Source organism: Mustelus asterias, chromosome 19 (assembly GCF_964213995.1).
Source record: "Mustelus asterias chromosome 19, sMusAst1.hap1.1, whole genome shotgun sequence".
Classification (NCBI taxonomy): domain Eukaryota; kingdom Metazoa; phylum Chordata; class Chondrichthyes; order Carcharhiniformes; family Triakidae; genus Mustelus; species Mustelus asterias.
Window position 1 is genome coordinate 49,510,641 of NC_135819.1, and position 5,946 is coordinate 49,516,586.

Genomic DNA, 5,946 nt, shown 5'->3' on the forward strand with positions numbered 1-5,946 from the left:
ACCGATGAAACCAAGCATGCCGAATGCCGTCTTCACCATTCTGTCCACCTGTGACTCCACTTTCAAGGAGCTATGAACATGTACCCTGAGATCTCTTTGTTCTGTAACTCTCCCCAATGCCCTACCATTAACTGAGTAAGTCCTGCCTTGGTTCAATCTACCAAAATGCATCACCTTGCATTTGTCTAAATTAAACTCCATCTGCCATTCGTCAGCCCACTGGCCCAATTGATCAAGATCCCGTTGCAATTGGAGATAACTTTCTTCACTGTCCACTATGCCACCAATCTTAGTGTCATCTGCAAACTTACTAACCATGCCCCCTATATTCTCATCCAAATCTTTAATATAAATGACAAATAACAGTGGGCCCAGCACTGATCCCTGAGGCACACCACTGGTCACAGGCCTCCAGTTTGAAAAACAACCACCCTCTGGCTTCTGTCAAGAAGCCAATTTTGTATCGAATTAGACCCCTCACCCTGGATCCCCTGAGATTTAACTTTATGCAACAACCTACCATGCGGTACCTTGTCAAAGTCTTTGCTAAAGTATCACTTCACTCTTCACTGCCTTAAATTTGATCTGTCACATGTACGCCCATTCCACCAGCCAGTCTATGTCCCCCTGAAGTAAATAAGAACATAAGAACATAAGAAATAGGAGCAGGAGTAGGCCATCTAGCCCCTCGAGCCTGCCCCGCCATTCAATAAGATCATGGCTGATCTGACGTGGATCAGTACCACTTACCCGCCTGATCCCCATAACCCTTAATTCCCTTACCGATCAGAAATCCATCCATCCGCGCCTTAAACATATTCAGTGAGGTAACCTCCACCACCTCAGTGGGCAGAGAATTCCAGAGATTCACCACCCTCTGGGAGAAGAAGTTCCTCCTCAACTCTGTCTTAAACCGACCCCCCTTTATTTTGAGGCTGTGTCCTCTAGTTTTAACTTCCTTACTAAGTGGAAAGAATCTCTCCGCCTCCACTCTATCCAGCCCCCGCATTATCTTATAAGTCTCCATAAGATCCCCCCTCATCCTTCTAAACTCCAACGAGTACAAACCCAATCTCCTCAGCCTCTCCTCATAATCCAAACCCCTCATCTCCGGTATCAACCTGGTGAACCTTCTCTGCACTCCCTCCAATGCCAATATATCCTTCCTCATATAAGGGGACCAATACTGCACACAGTATTCCAGCTGCGGCCTCACCAATGCCCTGTACAGGTGCATCAAGACATCCCTGCTTTTATATTCTATCCCCCTCGCAATATAGGCCAACATCCCATTTGCCTTCTTGATCACCTGTTGTACCTGCAGACTGGGCTTTTGCGTCTCATGCACAAGGACCCCCAGGTCCCTTTGCACGGTAGCATGTTTTAATTTGTTTCCATTGAGATAGTAATCCCATTTGTTATTATTAAATCACTATCTTCCTCACAGTTCATAACGTTTCCATGACCGTAGTGGGTCGGATATCAAACAATGATGAGATGGAACAGGAAAGAGATAGAGAATCTGGTGAACGAAGTAAAACAAAGGAGATAGTCATCGACTTCAGGAAGCATAGTGGAGGACTATCTACGGGGATGAAGTGGAAATGTCGAGAGCTTCAAGTTTCTAGGTGTCCAGATCACCAATAACCTGTCCTGGTCCCTCCACACTGACACTATAGTTAAGAAAGCCCACCAATGCCTCTACTTTTTCAGGAAGCTAAGGAAAAATGGCATGTCCACTATGACTCTCACCAACATTTACAGTTGCACCACAGAAAGCATTCTTTCTGGTTGTATCACAGCTTGGTATGGCTCCTGCTCTGTCCAAAACTGCAAAAAGCTACAAAGGGTCATGAATGAAGCCCAGTCCATTTCACAAACCAGTCTGCCATCCATTGACGCTGCCTACACTTCCCGCTGCCTTGGAGAAGCAGCCAACATAATCAAGGATTCCAAGCACTCCGGACATTCTCTCTTCCACCTTCTTCCGTCAGGAAAAAGATACAAAAGTCCGAGGTCACGTACCAACCGACTCAAGAACAGCTTCTTCCCTGCTGCCATCAGAGTTTTGAATGGACCTACCTTGCATTAAGTTGATCTTTCTCTACACCCTAGCTATGACTATAACACTACATTCTGCACCCTCTCCTTTCCTTCTCCATTTACAGTATGCTTTGTCTGTATGGTGCGCAAGAAACAATATTTTTCATTGTATACTAATACATGTGACAATAATAAATCAAATCAAATGTTTTGTATTATCTGTAAATTTTGAAAGTGTGCCTTGTACGTCCAACACTAAATAATTAATATACATCAAGAAAAGCATTGGTCTTAGTGCTGACCCTTAGTGAAATCCACTGAATACCTTTCTCCAGTCCGAAAACAATTGTTCAGTGTTTCCTGTCACTCCGCCATCTTGATATCCATGCTGCCATTGTCCCTTTTATTTTATGGCCTGTTTATGCTCTGTCTTACCAACTGCATATCCTTGGTGTTGGTAATGGGGCATGGTGTTTATCCTTCTATTCTGTTAAACAGATCAAATTTAGGTTGATGTTGGCAATTGGTGTTGTAATATCTGGAACATATATTATTGAATCAATGGGATTGGTAGCGTCTATTTCATACTCAGTCTTACATGCATGGGAATCAAGAATCAAGGAGAGTGATGGGTAATGCAGTTCAGGACAGTCAAACATACTAAGTTCTGATACTCAGTATGCATCCACTGGTCCATTCACGAGTGACCACATCATACTGACCATCTATATTCTAAGTCATCTTTGTCCTAATCACCTTCCAGGTAACTTCACTGGACTGTATGAGAGGACTGCTATCATAGGTATCAAATAATAATCCATGCGTTGAACCAGGTCATTCAAAAACATCCTATTGGCATTGTATCAGTTACACTGAGGGACAGAGCAGTCCAAATTCAACACATTTCAGCAATTCTCCTATTGCACACCATTAATATAGGCATGTTATGCTTTTGCTTCTACACATCCCCCTTCAGAAATCTCACAGAATGTGGTTCTACCAGTTTTTTAAAGGTCTGGGGGTATGATATCCACAACAAACACGAACAGAGTGAATGACATCAGTGGGTAGGAGGCTGGTTTGAGTGATGGACTGGGCTTCGTTTATGACCCTTTCTAGTTTCTTGTGGTCTTGGAGAGAGCAGGAGCCCATACCAAGCTGTGATACAACCAGAAACATGAAACATGTTTTATCTTGACCCCTAACTTGGCCTGTTGCATGAGGAGTAGCGTATTCCAGATTGTGGATTTTTGATACAGGTGGAACCTCAACCTTCACATTGGTTGCACCATTGTCCTTAGAATACAAATGGATGAGCTCTAAGTCCCTCCAAAAATCCTACTGGATCAATAGACAAAATCACACGGGCATTGTATGCCATGCAAAAGCCCTTTTCTCATTCATTTTCTTGTATACCAACAAATTTATCAAACCAAATTCATTCATGTGTTAGCATGAATACAGTGAAGGAAGCTCCACTGAGTGATCCAGCTGCTTATGATGTTGGGGACTCGCTGACTGGGCAGGATGCGAGTCTCAACTACAGTCCGTAATGTCACTCTCTTCATAAATTAATCCTCTTTGATTTCAGTAAGTTTCATGAACACCTGCAGTTGGGCTGTCTTTTCATGTCCCATTTGTCGGTGACGACAAACTGCCAACCTAGGCAGGCACTGTCTGTTCTTCCTTAGGGATCTTACCTATATTCCAATCCTCACACGCTCAACAAAGAAACTTGGTTTTGCTCAAACATTTGGGAGGATCTGTTTCTCTTCCTTGTTATCTGCTTCGAGGTTTCTTAAAATTTATGGCGTTTCAGTGTTAATTGGCCCTTTCCTTCTCAGGTTGTTTATAAAAAGAACTCACTTTCTAGTTAGCACTACCAATTTGTGAGTCTTTGTCTGATAGTTCAAAGATATTATTCATGTGTTTTTGGAACAGGAGAGAAAATTCATCCTATTACAAATGATAAAGGACTGAGCACAAATACTTCCACTGTTCCATTTGTTCTTGTTATTTGCATTTGTTGTAACAATTGGAACTAGATTTAAGTAGTATGATTAAACAAGCACAAAAACAACTACTTCAGAAGATATAAAATTTAATATACATTTCTGCAGTGTACATTACAATGCCACAGAGAAAATGTACAGCAGTGAAATTATGTGATGGTTTCACGTCAGTCACCCACTAAAACACCAGCATTTGTCCAGCTCAACCCCCCAGACTCTGTCAGATCTCCACCATTTCTAGGTGCTCCCTAACTATTATTCCTGGCAGTGTACTTTCAAAGCATTAACTATTGTTCTGTCAGCAAATACAGCAGCCAATTTACATGCAACACCACCTCAGAATCAGCAATGAGCTGAATGATCAGTTAGTCTGGTCTGGTGGTGATAGTTGAGGGATGAATGTTAGCTGGATACCAGGAGAGCTTCCGGTTCAAAATAGTGTGATCTTTTATATTCACCTCAACAGGCAGCTGTGGGCCCAACATCTGTCCTGAAAGACAGTCCTCCCTGGCCATTCAGCATTTCTCTGCTATTGGTTTATGTATTGTCTGGATATATTGCCACAGAACGCTCCATGTAGTTGGACTGTATCACATCACCTGTCCTTCATGGAGAAATTTATTCAGAAACACAGTTTCGACCACAAGGCTATCAAGCAGTGGTCAGCGCAAAATGCCCTCGAGGCCCCGAAGGAAAAGGAGATGGTGGATCCTGTCAGATGGTTCCTTGAGAAGACTGTCAGTGACGTCTGGCAGAATGCCTCATCACCGGAACTTTCAAACAAGCACCAAGACCTAGCTTGGCTGGTGGTGTGATCCCCGTCAGATCCTTCATGCACGCCCAAAGTCTCAACACCACCACACGTTGCCTTTGAAGCGGCTGCAGGAGGTGGGGGGGGGGGGTGTGGCGGGGGAGAGACGGTCGCACACCTCCTCATGGTGTGTGCCTTTGCAAAGAAGGTCTGGAGAGAGATGCAGTGCTATTTTTCGAGGTTCATCCTGAACAGCTTAGTGACGCAGGACTCTGTGCTCTACAGGCTGTTTCCAGGGACGCACACCGAGACAAATATCAACTGCTGCTCGAGGGTCATCAACACAGTGAAAGATGCTCTTTGGTCTGCCCAAAACCTGCTGATCTTCCAGTGCAAAGATTTGTCCTCGATCGAGTATTGCAAACTGGCACACTCCAAGGTCCAGGACTATGTGCTAAGTGGCGCTCTCAAGCTTGGGGCAGCCGCAGCAAAAACACAATGGGGATAGGCCACCATGTAAGGCCTTTCAACCAAACAGACATAGGGGCCAGTGACTGTAAAAAAAACCCTCAGACTGTGTAGCTGTGTATAACTGTGTAAAAGCACCACAAAGTGCAATGTGACGAATGTATATAGTTCGATTAAAAACTTTTGATTATACTGTAGTATATGAAACACTTTTGAATTGAACACTGTAAAATTCGAAGTTAGGGAAAATGTAAATATGATCGCTGTTCACTGCTGTAATGATTGGAAATGTCTTTCCTGTAATTTTTTTTCAGATTATTTATGAATAAAGTATATTTTTGAAAAATAAATCTGTTCTTATGAGTTTAATACCTGATACGCCCTCCATCTGGGGGCCAAGTATTAAATTGATTTTTGGAACAGGGCAGTGGAAAAGGGGCTTGCTCCTTCCACTCCATGAAAAAAAATGAAGTTCGATAATGAATGATAATGTGGAAGAGCAAGACCATTCAGCCCCATTGTGATTTATCTACCCAAATGAAGATAATCTATCCTAATGTCCTGAATGTTTTTATTATGTCAGTAATTTTTCCTCCATATACTGATCACTTTTTGTTCAAAGATCAATTTTCTGTTCTCAAACACAATTCTTTGGTAGTTAGACTCTATATC

The 5,946-nt window shown here is 42.9% G+C and overlaps 1 pseudogene; it reads left to right on the plus strand.

Moving 5' to 3' along the window:
- Positions 1-5,606: 5,606 nt before the first annotated feature.
- LOC144508129 (U2 spliceosomal RNA) lies at positions 5,607-5,742 on the plus strand (annotated as a pseudogene).
- The last annotated feature ends 204 nt before the right edge of the window (positions 5,743-5,946 follow it).